General features: G+C 35.4%; 1 long non-coding RNA gene and 3 other non-coding genes across 7 annotated transcripts; all 4 read left to right on the top strand.

The window, feature by feature from the left end:
- The first annotated feature begins 377 nt into the window (after positions 1 to 377).
- On the top strand, positions 378 to 467 carry LOC121999017. Its single transcript, XR_006116785.1, has one exon. It is a non-coding gene; the product is annotated as a small nucleolar RNA SNOR75 (small nucleolar RNA).
- Positions 468 to 526: 59 nt separating this feature from the next.
- Positions 527 to 616, top strand: LOC121999014. The gene has a single exon (XR_006116782.1). It is a non-coding gene; the product is annotated as a small nucleolar RNA SNOR75 (small nucleolar RNA).
- A 52-nt stretch (positions 617 to 668) lies between these two features.
- Positions 669 to 745, top strand: LOC121998974. Its single transcript, XR_006116750.1, has one exon. It is a non-coding gene; the product is annotated as a small nucleolar RNA Z105 (small nucleolar RNA).
- Positions 746 to 14,166: 13,421 nt separating this feature from the next.
- Positions 14,167 to 16,330, top strand: LOC121993757. Of its 4 annotated transcripts, none has more exons than XR_006115400.1 (6): positions 14,167 to 14,272; positions 15,095 to 15,156; positions 15,275 to 15,340; positions 15,411 to 15,478; positions 15,612 to 15,645; positions 16,114 to 16,330. It is a non-coding gene; the product is annotated as an uncharacterized LOC121993757 (long non-coding RNA). The 4 variants fall into 4 exon arrangements; XR_006115398.1 differs by having other exon boundaries at positions 15,411 to 15,505; XR_006115399.1 differs by having other exon boundaries at positions 15,612 to 16,330.
- Positions 16,331 to 18,360: the final 2,030 nt, after the last annotated feature.

Genomic DNA, 18,360 nt, shown 5'->3' with positions numbered 1-18,360 from the left:
CGAACAACGACAGCTTACAAAAGAAACAGTGTGACCGTTCCACGACATCTCTATGAGAACAATCGTTTCGCAGTCAACTAAATGAGATGGCGGCCGGTTGGAGCTCACCGGCCATTTTGGGCGGCGTTGCAACCTCCGTCGAAGCCCTAATTGGGCCATACAAATTAAAGCCCAATTAATAGACAAAAAAAACAAAGGGCATTTTCGTGAAAATGAGAGTTCTACACCCTAGCACTGACCCTATCTCTCTCTATAAATTTATTGTCCATCGCTGCGGGTGTAAAGTAATATTAGCGCCGCTGCAGTACGGTATGTTCCTTGTTGTCTTCGATCGATCTTTCCGTTTCTATTTTCCGTCCATTCTCGATCTTTGGATTTCTTGGCGATGAGATAAATGATAGATGACGAGTCCGATTTAATCCATTACATTTAACATGAGGACGAATCGAGGCATTTGCCTGAAAGAAATCTTGCGTTCTAATTTGATCTCATATTCTATTTTCGGTTCATTCTCAATCTTTGGAATTCTTGGTGATGAGATAAATGATAGATGACGAGTCCGATTTAATCCATTCCATTCAACATGAGGACGAATCGAGGCATTTGTCTGAAAGAAATCCTGTCTCTTTCTTCTTTTTCGTTCTAATTGCATCTCATACTCATTTTGATTGGCATTATGATGAATCTCATATCAATTCTGAGAATTTTTTTATCTGACAGAATTTAAACCTCCTACTCATTCTGAACGCCAATACGAGTTTTCTTCAGCAATGTAGATTGTTGTTCTCCATTCTCTATTATATTTGTTGTCGGATCATGCTCTTCATGTTATGGAACTTCTATCTTTTTTCTATTGAATTTTCGTTTTAGAACGTTATCTACAAAATCTGATTGCGGATAGAGTTTTGTCAAGAATCCATTAATCGATGTGTTTGTATTTGTATTAATCTATCTTTAATTCTTTCATCATTAATTGATGGCGATAAAAGAATAATTTGGCTCGTGAGTGCTTCTCGATTGATGGAGTTTCCATTAGGTTTTATTGTTGTATTGTTATTGTTAAAATAGTTTTTCTTTTATATGATCCAAAGTCCAAGCGGAAGCAAACGAACCAAATGAGCTTGATATTACAACCTGGATTTCAACTTCGACTATGTCTGAGTCGAGGGATTTTGGGCTCTGAAAAAGATAATGACGATATGATATGCTATCAACCCTTCTTTGAAGGGGATATTAATATCAAAGCTTGGATCTCAACTCTAACTATGTTCGAGTCGGCAGAGTTTGAGTTCTAAAAAGAATAATGAAGATACGATATGTACACAACCTTTGTACACAGGAGAGGTTGATATCGCCACGTGAATCTTAACCCAACTATGTTCAAGTTGGGAGAGTTTGGGCCATGAAAAAGAACAATGATGATTCAATATGTGTTTGATCGTTGTACGAAGAGCAGGTTGATATCGCAGCCTATATCTCAACTCCAACTATATCGAATCGGGAGAGTTTGAGCTCTAAAAAGAATATTGGCGGATAGAGATTGCTGGTCTGAGACAAAGAAAAATTGTCGACAACCAAGATGAAGTGCTGGCCTTAAAGTAAAGCTACGAGGATACGCTTTAATTCAAAGTATAGAACTAAATGTACTCGAACCTAATGTACAGTTTTGAGGTGATCTCACTATTATCCAGGAGATAATAGCTCGATCCAAGTATCGGTAGAGTCGAGGAGAATATAAAGATATGTTTGGTCCTAAAACTCCTGGATACTTGTAGAATTGGAGAGAAAAGAATCAAAACAAGACTTGACTTTCTAATCTTGGGATAATCTTTTGACATCTAAGACAAATATAAGTACCTATCCTATAAAATTTTGAAAATATCTACGCAGATTATAAAATATAGAAACTTCATGATGTGAATCAAGTGAAGTTCATGGTGATAGAGTACAATAGCTACTAGTGAAGTTTCTGAGCCTGCCACGTAGGAATTAAATATAGGATGTCATGCTTTGAGAGTATACTTATCAGTAAAATCGGACATTACTCCTTAGTGACAATATGATACATACGATATCGAACTCAGATCAAGTAAAATAAATATCGATGTAATACAAAATCATTAATGTTAATGCGTATTAACATGCATGTATAGTAGAGCCGTCAATTTGGGGTCAGGCCCGTCGGGTTGGCCCGCCCCGCCAAAGAATTTAAGTGGGTTTGGTTGAAAATTTATCAACCCATCATATGACGGGCCTAAATGGGTCAACCTGTGCGGGTCGCGGGTCCAGGCGGGCCAACCCGTGGCAGGCTCGGGTTGGCCCGCGGGCTTGATTAAAAAAATCAAGTAGTATTAATAGTATTTAAAATTTAAAACTAGATATGATATCCAACGTTCCAACGGTTGAGATTTCAACACTTACTGTAGCTACAGTACATAAAAGCTAAAGGCGCCTAAAGTCATAAACCAGTAAGGCAGTAAACCCTATTTCCCAATCCCATCGGTTCGAGCTTCGACAGACTTCATCGAATCGCCGCCGCCTACCTCCAGACTCCAGTCCTCCACAGATCCACTGTCGTCCCCACTCGGCACTCGCACTTGCAAAGTCGCAGCCGCAGGCACACACGCTGCAACCTGCAAGCACCTGCTGTGACCTGCCGGTTGCCGTCGGCGTCGAATCACCCCGCCTACCTCGTGCTAGCATAGTCGCACGCATCACTCATCAGCGCCCAGCAGAGAGTAGAACGACATTCCGCCTCGTGGCGTCTGCCTCAACATCTCCCCGTAGCCGCGTGAACCAGTAGAGTGCAGAGAGCAGAGTGCTTAAAGAAGGTAGTCCGATTTCAATAGACGATAAGCTTGAATCCAAGTTCAACAGTCTCTGACTCTCCAAGCTCTTGTTTGAGACTTTGAGGTAAGATTTTTGGCTTCCTTTCCTAATTTCATTCTATTTGCCAGTAATCTGCAGTCTCTATTCTAGTATTCCCTAATATTTTAGCATTTGTTGATTGTTCTGCTATTCTGCAATAGCAAGACTAGCTCTTTTGATGCGCAACATATCTAATTATCTGGTGTGTTTTGAATTTTGATTGATTTTATGATTTGTTCTGCAGTCCAGAGGGCTAACACAAAAATGAATTTATGCTATTCTGCTATTGACATTTAGAGTTTTGTTTGATTGGTTTTATTAGAAACTAAATTTATTTATTATATTTCAGATTGATTTTGTAATGGACTCTACTTCTCAAAAGCAAACTGTTATTTTAGATGATGAATTGGAAAGTGCTAAGCATGACAAGGGGTCAATTAAAAGGTCCAAAGAAACTTCTGATATTTGGATGTATTTTAAGAAAATCAAAGGGGTTGATAATATAGATAAAGCTGAATGTATTGGATGTAAAAAACAGTACAAGTGTGGGGGTAAACAATATGGAACTTCTACGTTGTGGCGTCATCTTAAAATTTGTGACAAATTAAAGTTTAATGATGTAGGACAAATGATTCTTGATCAAGATGGGAAGATGAGATCTAAGAAAATAAATCAAAAGTTGTCACATGAGTTACTAGCTTGTGCAATCATCAGACATGATTTACCATTTTCATTTGTTGGGTATGATGGTATTAGAACTTGGATGAAGTACATAAATCCTGATGTTTATTTTTTTTTATTATTTTTATTTTTTTACAGGCCCGCGGGTTGGCCCGCCTAACCCGCAGCCCGCCTTGAATTGGGTTGGGTTGAAGATTTTGTAGTCCGCCGGGATGGTGGGCCGACCCGCCCCGCCAAATGTTGGGTTTTTGGTGGGTTAGCCCGCCCCGCCACGGGTTGGCCCGTTTGACGGCTCTAATGAATAGTAATCATATTAAACTAAACAGTTAAACTATATAACAAAATTCAAATATTTGATTAGGAAATATAATCATAAATAAAGGCAGCGGAAAAACAAATCAAACGACTTGCAAAGGATGAATCCAACTCGAGTGAGACGGGCAACCAGGACTTCTAAGCAACACAACACATCCTCTATCTGCTAATCTGGAGGTCAAAGAAAAATAAAGATAGTGAGTGCAAAACACTCAGTGGATATAAGAAGATCTCAGATAGACTAACTACTATATAACTAAGAGTATCAGTATAATCAACTACTAACAAAAACATAAACAACCACATAACTCTTAACTGACCTACTCAACCAAGTATAACCAATAACTCGGGAGTACATACAGTACATCCAAACCCTCCACAAAGAAATTCATAACAAGCATATAACAAAACTTGACTGCACGTGAACTCGCTATCACGGGTGTCTCGTGGGCAGACAGAGTATATACATAGCTATCTAGCTACGGACTATATGCAAACTCACTACCACAGATGGGCAATCAAGATACATACATGTATAACAATAGCACGCAAAACAATCAACCAATTTCATTAAGAGAATACTAGTCACCTAGTCATAACATCTCAACTAACTCTATGGTATCATCATAAATACCTTAAAATAATGAGGTTATAATCAAGTAGTCCGAGATGACCGTCTAAAACAAATAACCTAATAGAATACTCTACCACTTGCTACAATATAATATCTAACACGTATAGGCACTAACCTAAGTATATAGCTATATATATGGTATAGATGCACGAGCATATGATCACAACTACACTATGATCTGGTAATATCCTACATGTATAACCAACCCGGGCAAGAATAACAAGTTAAACTGCATAGATATAAAATGAATCATCTCTAAGGTCAAGCTCAACAGATAATATGAATAGAGTCAAGATAAGAAAATAAATGCTACATAATCAATATATAAACAGATATAATCATACACTAAAATCAAAGATTTAAAGAAGACGAGCAGAAGTTACCCATCTCAATGCAGATCTTCAAGTTAAAGTCTCCTTCGAGCTTAAATCCTATAAATATAGGACAATTCTAGTCTAAGTACTAGAATAATCCTATTAACAATGCAGTTAACTATCAAGTTAATTAACCTAACTTAGTTAACTCTTAATTGATATCTAATCATTTTTTCACGTAAGTGAGTTAATTAATCATTAATTAATTAATTAATTAAATCAAATAATTAATTACTCTATCAATTAATTAATTAAATTGATTGATCTGTTAACCCGTTAGCCAATATAGTTAATTAATTCATATTTAAATCAATTAATTAAATCAATCACCTAACTACTTAAGTTATCAACTAAATAATTAATTATCAATTTCTAAATCAACTAATTAATATCTAAATTAATCAAACTTATCAATGATCTATTAATTAATCTGGTCCCCGGGGTATGGTGCCGCGGTAGGACTTCAGGTTGTCACCCAGGCACCCGCGGTTCGATCCCCAGCTAAGGTGTATTTGCAGGAATTTTCCTCCAAATGGGGAGCGCAATCAAAAGATGCTAGGCGTCTGGGTTGACCATCGCGTGCGCTTCCCAATTTACCCTGATGGTCAGTGGGAAATTTTCGTGGGGCCGAGCCGGTCACCCCAGAGATAGTCGATGAGGCTAACTGGGATTATCATTTTTTTATTAATTAATCTATCTGTTAATCAAACCATGAGTTTATTAACCAAATATTTAAATCATCAACGATTGATTATCTAAATTAATCAAACTTATCAATGATCTATTAATTAATCTATCTGTTAATCAAATCATGAGTTTATTAACCAAATATTTATCAACTTACTAATTAACTAATGAATCACTTAATCAAGTCAGTTTAATCAGTTAGTTAGTGATAAGTTATCAATGAAATCAACCAATTCATTAATACATCAATTAACCTATTAATTATTAAACTCTAATAACAGAACTCATCATATTCATTTGTTCCGACAAATAGCTGATCAACAAAACTTACAGCTCCTTTCTAGCAAGACCCGTAGCAGCCGGCGGTGCCACGGGGTTCAGACCAAGCTGGTGTTTGGCGATGGCACAACGGCGGTTTGGCGGCAGCGATTGCAGTGGTTCGCTATTGGCCTTTAATTTGTGAGAAGAGCGGCGACTCTCCTAGCGGCCGGCAGTCTTGCTGCAATGACATTGAACGTCCGGGAGGAGGAGGGCGGTGTTCAGTCGGCCAAAGTGGTGGCAAGACAATAACGGTAAGCAGTAAAGTGACACGCGCAGTAGGTACGCGAAGACACGGCTGTTGGCATGCACGAGCAGAAGCTTCACCGGCGTGAGGTGAGGCAGCGACGAAGAGCGCAAGTGGGCAGAGGAGAGGAGCAGGCTAACTGCTAGCACGGATAGCCGGTCCTTGGCGACGGCGGGGGCGTTTGAGCGGTGAAAGAGGAGGGGCGTGGTGGCTGGTCGCCACCGGCATCGCAAACTCGGCGGAAACAATGCGACACAATGCTGCGACTGCGCTCTGACATCATCGAGCGAGGGTGGCGACGGCTGGTAGCGCAATGGACGGAGGAGGAATGACGGCACACGATAGTCCGGTGACTGTTGCCACAGCCCAGCGCCGGGTGGTCGGGCGGCGTGGTCGGCGCAACCAACCCCGGTCCTTTGACTCAAGAGGCCCGGGGCGAAAAAATAAAATGAGGTCCAAAATAAATTTTTAATAATATACAATTCATCTATAATGATTTCTTCTAGTATTTTTATTTGTAAAATCGTCTATGTTTCAAGATTTTTCAAAGTGTCTTTCTCAATATATAAAATTGTCGAACCATTTAATTTTTCTTGCGACATTGACGATCTCATATATGTTTTCATTAATTTTAATTTTAAAAAATTCCTTTCAGCCGATGCTACCGTAACAGACATAGTCAACAATTGGTGGCAAAAAGGCGAATACGCTCGCCCCCAACGCCCCCGCCAACCCGTCCCAGGGCCAACACGGAGGAGGTAAATCACGGGCGGCTACTAGCCTTTGGAATAGTGACTAGCACATAAGGGAGACATTTACCTCAACAAACATAGTCAACAAGATTCTATAAGTAATTGCAACATTTGGATAACAATTATACTTTGAATAAATTCAAGAATATCAATCATAGACATTACTACATTTGGTAAAGTCATTTGTAATATTTTTAATTCGGTAAATAAATCATCTAACTTAACATCTGATGAATTGTTATGAGTTAGAATAAATTTTAGATTGACACAACATTTTCGTAATTTATCATCGTCCAAAGTTCTTAATAATTTTGAATTAAATAAAAAATCAAATATATTTTCAAAAGTTTTCATTTGCTCAAATCAATATTTTAAAGAAACAATCATCATGTGCACAACTACAACAACAAACTAATCAATTCTAAAGGACTTTGATAGTGAAACTTCATTGTCCTCTTTTTCATTAAATTATTTTTTTCCTAAAAATATGATATTTTATTGTAAATATTGGCTCTATATTCATATATGATGTAAGACTTTTAGTAATAGTCAAACTTGCAACAAAATCATCATTTCCTACTTTTCAAAAAATAAGATTATACCTTACAATTGTTTCATGGCAATCCCAAATCCCTAATTTTTCATTTGTTTATCACTTTGCAAATTATAACCTAAAAGGATAAAAGGAAAATACAATATCAGAAGATTCTGAAATATAAATTTGGGCCTAACCATCTAAGACACAACTACATGTCTATAATACATAATACTAAAAAAAAAAAAAATTGGGTCCTCTCAAATTCTGAGCCCAGGGTCATCGCCCAGTGTCACCCTCCTCCAGGGCCGGCCTTGGGCGCAACGTAGCTGGGAGAGAACGAGACGTGAGAGGGGACGACGTCGGCTAACTTCTAGGTTAAGAAATACAAAATAAATTTTGAAAATTAATAATTTCCTCATTTAAATATACTTTCCTTTTATCATGATAAAATCTAAAACATTTCATTTAAAATTTTTAAAAAAATTAATAAATTTTATAAATTCATATAAATTTATTTCCCCTTAATTTCACACCAAATTAAATTTACTTTTTCTAAATAAATTCAATTATATCCTAAATAAATTTAATTATATCTAATTTTAATCATTTTAATTCGTATATATTTTAGATATTTTACGAAACCGTATGGCCCTTGAGCATTTATTTAAACTATTACCTTCTGGCTCTTCAACAAGATCACGTGGTCAATCTACAGGTAAAATACATCTTAATGAGGAAGTGACGCCATTCTTCCTCCAGATGAAATGCATGAACCATTCAGTATTCTAGTTGGTTCCCGAAATGATGTACATGATATTGCGACCCATGAAGTTTTTTTCTAATAGAATAAATTCATTTTGACAGATTGATCTTCAAGCAATTGAAGATTGTCATTAAGAGGAATTCTACATCATGAAAACCTTAATGAGGGTGTTACCAAATTGCCAACGTTGGATCTATGCCGATATTCTATTGCGTTTTCTGAATTTCTTTCTTCCTCCAGAATAATGTCTTGAAATTTGGCTTCAATAACCGTACCCTCTGACCTGCCATTCTTCTCTGAATATTATCAGTTTTATGTAGACCTAGAACCTCCCATTGATTCACCTTGATAATCGATTGCTCCAGCCTTTACTTTATTATAAAATGTGTAACCTCCACAAAATCTTCATAAACGGGTATAATTGTTCATTCTACAATCTTTATTATTATTTCCTTATGCATGCAAGAAAATCAAAATTGTGAAATAGAGAATTGAAGCAATAGAAAAAAAAACGAAAAAAAGAGGATATCAGTGGCCTATGATGACATCTTGCGACGGGACTGGGAATCTTCCCCTGGGGTAGGTGGTGAGCCTCCAAGCATGAACTTGAAGAGGAAAGTGCCAATCTCTTATAGACCTTCTCCCATGATTTCTCCTCGTAGCACCGTGATTTTCTATAGAAAGTAACAAACGTCAAAAGGTTCGTCAAGAATAGTCATGGCGAGATCACTCTGATGCCTCAATTAGCATGGAGGTTTGATAGTAGCGGAAAGAAGACTTTCTCTTTGTCTTACTTTTATATGAAGAAGACCCTAGATACCCTTCCCATTAAGAGGTTATTAATGAATCTTTCATTGGTCATTAAAGAAAATTATTAAGGGATCTTGTTATAATGTCCTGTCATTTAATTTGAGTAACCATTGAATGCCGGAAACTCGAGAGGTGTGCGGATCGGCAATTCGGATAGGCTCGGAAGTTGGACCGTCTCGAAAGATGAGATACTACCACATAATCCCTATATCGATCAAGTCCTGGAGAATTTCACCAAACTCTATGTTGACTGGGTTAAAGGTCAGCCACGTGGACCCTTTACTTACCATCCATATCAAATGTAATATGGAGAAATTAAAAAAAAAAAAAAAAAACCTTAGTGAAGGAGGAAGATCCTTTAAAGAAGGAAAAGAAACGAGGTTTGCCATTAGTCCAGGATGTTTTCTACATATCAATTGAAGAAAAGGATCAGGGGTGAATGAAACAAAAGGAGTCTTGGGGGGTGTTTTATAATATCATGCATATCCTTTAGGGGGTTGTTGAATTTGTCATTAAAAGTGTGAAATAAAAGGTTAGGGGAACACTAATGAAGGAATTGTCAGATTTAAATCTCAAATTAATGAAAAAGGAGATATTATTGTGGATCTACATGATACTGGCATGGGATTTGGTTGGCTCATCAGAATATCAAGTTATAGTAAGAAAAGTGTGAAAATGAGAGCATCGCCATTGACAAGTTCCGCAAGTTATGTGGATCAAAACATTTATTGGTAAAAAAGGGAATAGCATCGGATATTGATATATTATGTAGTACGATGATAGTTTCGGATATTAATAGTTTACTTTCCACCTCGGAATAAACTATAACAACTAAAGAGTTAAGTATAGGACTTTTCATCACTGGACAAACTATAATAACCAATGTGTTAAATATAATACTTTCCACTTTTGTATAAACTATAATAATTAATGTGCTAAGTATAAGATTTCCCATCTCCAGACAAATTATAATGGCCACTACGTCATCTGTTTTATTACTTCCTCTAGGCTAGCTATAGCATCCCACGAGTTATTTAACTTATCATATCTTCTAGAAGAAATTATTTTTCTAAGTGTATTGAATATTATTAAGTCGCATCTCCCAATGAAATATGTAACCATTAATTCGTGAACATCTGTCAGTAATATCCCTAGAAAGGTATTTTGTGCTAGTCATTATTTCAAAGATTAGTAGTCATCCATGATTTATCTTCTCCATATTGATCCTGAGACGAATTGATGGAGACCACTACAAAAAAACAATAATTTAGGGACGAAAGTTTGGGACGAAAATTTTTCGTCCCAAAATTGTAACAATTTTGGCAACAAATATAAAATTTGACCCAAATTAGAAACGAAATCTGCAACAAAAAAATTTCATCGCAAATTGCCAACAAACAATATTTTCGTTGCAAAATTCGTTCCAGAATCTGGGACGAATCTAGGATTCGTCCCAAATTCTGGGACGAATTCTGGATTCGTTCCAGAATCTGGGACGAATTCTGGATTCGTTCCAGAATCTGGGACGAATCCAGTCGTCCCAAAATCAGGGACGAATCCAGGAATTCGTCCCAAAATCTGGGACAAATCCAGGATTCGTCCCAGATTTTAAAAAATTAAAAAATAAAATAAATATTATTCGAAAAGCCTAAATATAGACCTAGAGATCTCGGAATTTAATGAAACAAATTTCTATGCGTTCATAATTTTCTCCTGATCATAAAAATATCCTAATCCTGAATTTTAACCTAATATATTGAGTGTGGTGATTTTTTAACACGAATATGACCTAATGATTAATAAAAAATTCACCACAGTCAATATAATATGTTAAAATTATGGATAAGGATATTTTTGAGATTAGGAAAAAATTAGGAATCCATAGAAACTTGTTTCATGAAATTCCGACATCTCTAGATCCATATTTAGTGTATCCGATTAATTTTTCTTTTCTTTTTTAATTTTCTTAAATCTGGGACGAATCCTGGATTCGTCCCAAAATTTGGGACGAATCCTGGAATTCGTCCCCAAATCTGGGACGAATCCAGGAATTCGTCCCAAAATCAGGGACGAATCCAGGATTCGTCCCAGATTTAAAAAAAATAAAAAATAAAATAAATATCATTCCGAAGGCCTAAATATGGACCTAGAGATCTCGGAATTTAATGAAACAAGTTTCTATGCATTCATAATTTTCTCCTGATCATAAAAATATACTAATTCTAAATTTTAACCTAATATATTGAGTGTGGTGATTTTTTAACACGAATATGACCTAATTCTTAATAAAAAATTCACCACAGTCAATATAATATGTTAAAATTATGGATGAGGATATTTTTGAGATTAGGAAAAAATTAGGAATCCATAGAAACTTGTTTCGTGAAATTCCGACATCTCTAGGTCCATATTTAGTGAAACATAGATAGTTTAATGTTAATTAAGTATGTTAGCGTTTAACGTATGTTTGAATATGTGTCTAAAACTTTAAATATATACCTACGGATGTCAGAATTTTATGAAACAAGATTCTATGAGTTTCTAATTTTCTCCTGATTGTAAAAATGTCCTCATCTATAATTTTACCCTAATATTTTGAGTGTTGTGATTTTTTAACTTGAATTTAAAGAATTTGGTTTAAAAAATCACTACACTAAATATATTAGGTTAAAATTATGAATGAGGATTTATTTATGATTATTACAAAATTAGAAACCCATAGAAACTTGTTTCATGAAATTCCGACATCTCTAGGTTCATATTTAGTGTCTCCGATTAATTTTTCTTTTATTTTTAAATTTATTTAAATTTGGGACGAATGCTGGATTTGTCCCAAAATCTGGGACGAATCCAGGAATTCGTCCCAAAATCTGGGACGAATCCAGGAATTCGTCCCAAAATCTGGGACAAATCCAGGATTCGTCCCAGAATTAAAAAAAATGAAAAAATAAAATAAATATCATTCGGAAGGCCTAAATACGAACCTAGAGATCTCGGAATTTAATGAAATAAGTTTCAATGTATTCATAATTTTCTCCTGATTATAAAAATATCCTAATCCTGAATTTTAACCTAATATATTGAGTGTGGTGATTTTTTAACACGAATATGACCTAATGATTAATAAAAAAATTCACCACAGTCAATATAATATGTTAAAATTATGGATAAGGATATTTTTGAGATTAGGAAAAAATTAGGAATCCATAGAAACTTGTTTCATGAAATTCCGACATCTCTAGGTCCATATTTAGTGTCTCCGATTAATTTTTCTTTTCTTTTTTAATTTTCTTAAATCTGGGACGAATCCTGGATTCGTCCCAAAATTTGGGACGAATCCAGGAATTCGTCCCAAAATCTGGGACGAATCCAGGATTCGTCCCAGATTTAAAAAAAATAAAAAATAAAATAAATATCATTCCGAAGGCCTAAATATGGACCTAGAGATCTCGGAATTTAATGAAACAAGTTTCTATGCATTCATAATTTTCTCCTGATCATAAAAATATACTAATTCTAAATTTTAACCTAATATATTGTGTGTGGTGATTTTTTAACACGAATATGACCTAATTCTTAATAAAAAATTCACCACAGTCAATATAATATGTTAAAATTATGGATAAGGATATTTTTGAGATTAGGAAAAAATTAGGAATCCATAGAAACTTGTTTCGTGAAATTCCGACATCTCTAGGTCCATATTTAGTGAAACATAGATAGTTTAATGTTAATTAAGTATGTTAGCGTTTAACGTATGTTTGAATATGTGTCTAAAACTTTAAATATATACCTACGGATGTCAGAATTTTATGAAACAAGATTCTATGAGTTTCTAATTTTCTCCTGATTGTAAAAATGTCCTCATCTATAATTTTACCCTAATATTTTGAGTGTTGTGATTTTTTAACTTGAATTTAAAGAATTTGGTTTAAAAAATCACTACACTAAATATATTAGGTCAAAATTATGAATGAGGATTTATTTATGATTATTACAAAATTAGAAACCCATAGAAACTTGTTTCATGAAATTCTGACATCTCTAGGTTCATATTTAGTGTCTCCGATTAATTTTTCTTTTATTTTTAAATTTATTTAAATTTGGGACGAATCCTGGATTTGTCCCAAAATCTGGGACGAATCCAGGAATTCGTCCCAAAATCTGGGACGAATCCAGGAATTCGTCCCAAAATCTGGGACAAACCCAGGATTCGTCCCAGAATTAAAAAAATGAAAAAATAAAATAAATATCATTCGGAAGGCCTAAATATGAACCTAGAGATCTCGGAATTTAATGAAATAAGTTTCTATGTATTCATAATTTTCTCCTGATCATAAAAATATCTTAATCCTGAATTTTAACCTAATATATTGAGTGTGGTGATTTTTTAACACGAATATGACCTAATGATTAATAAAAAAATTCACCACAGTCAATATAATATGTTAAAATTATGGATAAGGATATTTTTGAGATTAGGAAAAAATTAGGAATCCATAGAAACTTGTTTCATGAAATTCCGACATCTCTAGGTCCATATTTAGTGTCTCCGATTAATTTTTCTTTTCTTTTTTAATTTTCTTAAATCTGGGACGAATCCTGGATTCGTCCCAAAATTTGGGACGAATCCTGGAATTCGTCCCCAAATCTGGGACGAATCCAGGAATTCGTCCCAAAATCTGGGACGAATCCAGGATTCGTCCCAGATTTAAAAAAAATAAAAAATAAAATAAATATCATTCCGAAGGCCTAAATATGGACCTAGAGATCTCGGAATTTAATGAAACAAGTTTCTATGCATTCATAATTTTCTCCTGATCATAAAAATATACTAATTCTAAATTTTAACCTAATATATTGAGTGTGGTGATTTTTTAACACGAATATGACCTAATTCTTAATAAAAAATTCACCACAGTCAATATAATATGTTAAAATTATGGATAAGGATATTTTTGAGATTAGGAAAAAATTAGGAATCCATAGAAACTTGTTTCGTGAAATTCCGACATCTCTAGGTCCATATTTAGTCATCCGATTAATTTTTTTTTATTTTTTTAATTTTCTTAAATCTGGGACGAATCCTGGATTCGTCCCAAAATTTGGGACGAATCCAGGAATTCGTCCCAAAAGTAGGGACAAAAATGGCAACAAACTATTTTTGTTTCTAAAAAACCCTATATCCCTTAATCCCACATATTCTCTTTACCCGATCTCCTTCTCGCAGCGGCGGCTGAATCCTTCTCCAGCGGTGGCGGAATCCTTCTCCTGCAGCGGCGCAGGTAATCCCTCTCCCCTCTCCCATCTCCCCTCTCATCTGTGCGCGGCGCCGTGCCGGCCACGCTTGGCCGTGCGTGGCCGCGCTTGGGCGCTCCTTGCCGCGCGTGGGCGCTCCTTGCCGCGCGTGGCCTCACCTGGCCGCCGTCCTGCGGCGAGTTATAGCGGAATGGCGAGCGGCTGGCCGCCGCCACCGCCGCCGCCGTGCTCGGGCGCTGCTCCGATCCCATGCTTCCTTCGGCTCTGGCCAGTCGCTTTGGGGGTCCGATGGCGACGCCGCCGTCGTCGTGCCTGGCCAGGCGTGTCCTCGACTGGATGCGCCTGGCCGCCGTCGTCGTGCTTGGCCGCTCGTGGCCGCACCTGGCAGTGTGGCTGCTCCTGGACGGGGCTGCTCCGGTGTTTTAAATTCCGATACAGTACTTATCCGCTGTTTGTATGCTTATCCAGTTACAATGATGGTTGATTTTGTAACCTTGATTCAATCAACTCATTTTAGGTCAACATTTTATGTTATTTCTTTGAACGGTAAGAATTTGGACTTGCTAAGTCTCAGTAATTTATTCATGCATTGAATTTGTGCTTTCCATCAAATTACGCCTCTGATTTCTCATCTTATCTCCTAAGTAGAATGATAGTTGGCTTGATTTTGTGGGTTCGGCTTATCAACAAGAGTCGTCTACTGAAATTGATCATCATTCATGGCCAAAAAAATAACATTTATAGCTATTAAAAGAACAAAGTTTAGAGAGACTAAAATGCTAGTGAAAAAAGTACAAATGATTTATTATGTTAAGGTATTGACTAAATTTGTAATTTTGTTTGTGCAGGTCTCGCTCGGTGTAGTTGGAGACACTCGTATCATAAAGCATTTTTGTAGATCTTCCCCGTGGTATTCTAGCCTATCTTTAATATGCAAACTTACCAAACTTATATCTCACTTTTTATATACTGTCTCAGTTATAATTTTATTTATTTTATCAGTTAATACATTGTATTTATTCCTACAGGTCATTAGAGGTGACATCTAATATTTTTTTTCCCCTCTTGTTCTACAAGCTATTTGAAGAAAAATGGTAAGTTTTTGAAAGTTCCTTTTTATGAATCAAATTTGCAATTTACTTTATCTTATATTGGAATTTTTAGTTCCGCTCTAAGTCAGATTCCTCCGCGTGACGATGATGATGATGGCGATGATGATAACGATGATGCTGGTGATGCTATTTCATGATTTTAATTATGTTTGATGATTATTTGTCTCATAATTAGTGTTTTATACATTAAACCATGCCATGTTAACTTTTCTAATTTTTATTTTATTTAATATTGTTAATTTGTTTTTAACAGGATTGGTGAGGCGAAATATGTATCGGAGAAAAAAGTAAGTATTAAATAACACACTCGTAGTTGAACATGTTAGACTTTTAATTATATTTATATATTTTTAAATTAGTTATATTTGAAAAGTTAAATAAAGGTATCTTTTTATATATTTGTTGAAATTTGATATTATTGCATTATTACTTCAAATTCCAAATTATGATTAGAGTTTGCCTAATAACCAAGTAACTATGAGTACTTAAAGACTAGTATCAACTAATTGCTCATATATTAGTTTGTGTTTTTTTCATTTCAGACATTTTCATATTATAGGGATTTTAAGAATACATCTCATTCTCTCTATGTTTGATGAAATATAATATTTGTAAAACTTGTTTGATAAGGTGAAATATGGTATATCATAACAATTTGATACAAATGAAACTATTAGAATTGTGAGATTGTTAGAATTTAAGTTATTATCTTTCTGGTTACACATGATCTGGTTTATTCGTTTGTTTGTATGCAGGAAGAGAAGAGTTGATGGGGATGAAAGCTTTTGTGGAGAAAGAAGATGAGTTGATGTATCTTAGTTTTTTTTTTAAATTTAACTCCTTGTTTAACTTCTTGGATTATTAGACTTTATAAATATTTGAGTGTTGAACTTGTATAATATTTTGGAGTCGTTTGAAGAAGATGTTGAGAACTTTGAATTTGTTGTATTGTGATTTGATTTCAATTATTAATATATGTATCTGAAATAGAATGTGTTGAATGTATATATTGTGTTATTTGTGATATTGTTAATTAGGATGTGTTGAAAGTCTATATTTTGTTATTTGAATTTGTTATATATATTTTATTTGAATTTATTGTAGAAATGTATAGTTGCTGGATTTTTTTTTTAATTTAGGAACGAATTTGGCAACGAAAATAATTTGTTCCAAACTTATCCATTGATAATTTTGCAATAAAAATATTTTTGTTCCAAATTTCGTCCCAGATTCTGGGACGAATATGCGGATTCGTCCCAGAATTTGGGACGAAACTGCGGATTTGTTCCAGTATTTGGGACGAAATTTGGAATGAATATTTATTTTTTAAATGAAATTAGTATTTTCGTTGCCAAATTCGTTGTAAATTTTGCAACAAAAATAATATTCGTTGCAATGTGTCATGAAAATTAGCAACAAATTTGGCAACGAAAATATAATTTGTTGCCAAATTTGGGACAGAACAGAATTAAATTCATCCCCGAATTCGTCCCCAAATTCGTTGCTAAGTTTGCAACAAAATAAATTTTCGTTGCAAAATTGTATAGTATTTTGGGACAAATAGAGTTTTTTGTTGCAAAATTGGCAACAAATTTGGGGACGAAAATATTATTCATCGCCAATTTTGTCCCCAAATTCGTTGCCAAATTTCCAACGAACAAATATTTGTTCCAAAAGTTGGCATCAATAATTTTGGGACGAAAATATTTTCGTCCCAAATTTTGTCCCTAAATATTTTGCAACGAATTTTTTTGTCAAATTCGTCCCAAAATTTGTCCCAGAAGCCTTTATTTTTTGTAGTGGACACTGAGGATGAATATATTCATCTTTTACCACCTAGAGGGGCATTTTGCATTCTCTTCTCATCCACATAAAATGGTATCACAATTTAGATTGACTCCTTACTATCTTTGAAAAGAATGAGATATCTTCAGTTTATTAATAATATGTTGGGGCACAGGTTTTCTTCGTCCCCTTTCTAGGAAATAGTAAGGATTATTACTAATATTATTTGAAGTTTTTTTTTTATAGAAAACTCAGGAAATAATCTAATTATTTATCGAACAAGATTTTATGCTCGACTGACTCACCGAATTGTGAAATGGGAAGTTCTTTTTACCCTTTTAAATCTTTTTAACTTATTGATCATATTTAATCAGACTTTATTCGATTATATACCTCAATTTGATTTAAATAAGCGACATCTAATCATATTCGGATTATTCTCTGAGCATCGAAGTTGAGTAGCTAGTACAATCATAGCAAGAGAGGTAACACATATATAGATAGGAAAATGGAAAGATTTCATATTTAATTAGATTTCATTCAATTATACTACTCAGTCCGACATGAAGGAGGGGCATCTGGTAATATCTGGATTATTCCTCGAGCATCAGAGTCGAATAGCTGGTATAATCAAAGCAAGAGAGGTAGCACATAGGTAGAAAAAGGGGAGGATTTCATATTTAATCGGACTTTATTCGATTATACTCCTGAGTCTAACTTGAAAGAAAGTCATCTGATGGTATCCAGGTTATTCCCTGAGCACCCAAACTCGGTGCTCGGTTTATGGGTTCCCCAAGCACTTAGCTTTGGTGCCCAGTTCACAGGATTCCCAAACACTTCGCGTAGGTACTTAATTTCAAGTCCCACTAAGCACCAGAATCAACTTCCACTGAGCACAAGAACCTATTGGTGCAATCGACCTAGGTTTTGATCGGTACGATCATAGTTTTAATGTGTGTGTCAAAGAGTTTAAGTTAGGTTCACCATTGTATTTGATATGTGTATTTTAGTTGTGCAGGTTTGCAGGATACACATGCGACTCAGGTTGATGGCTTCGGGTCCGGTGAAGGATGAAGCATCCGAGGGGCCGTGGACAAGGCAACGAGGACAAGGGCCGAGGGAAGCGACTTCGAGGGATACGCGAAGGATGACATTGGGGACGAGCCACGGGCTTGAATGCATCCGAGGGACGAGAGCCAAAGGAAGTAGGCTTGAAG

The sequence above is a fragment of the Zingiber officinale genome, chromosome 6A, assembly GCF_018446385.1.
Source record: "Zingiber officinale cultivar Zhangliang chromosome 6A, Zo_v1.1, whole genome shotgun sequence".
Taxonomy (NCBI): Eukaryota; Viridiplantae; Streptophyta; class Magnoliopsida; order Zingiberales; family Zingiberaceae; genus Zingiber; species Zingiber officinale.
The sequence above is the reverse complement of the archived record's forward strand: the minus strand, read 5'-3'. Positions and strand labels throughout refer to the sequence as shown.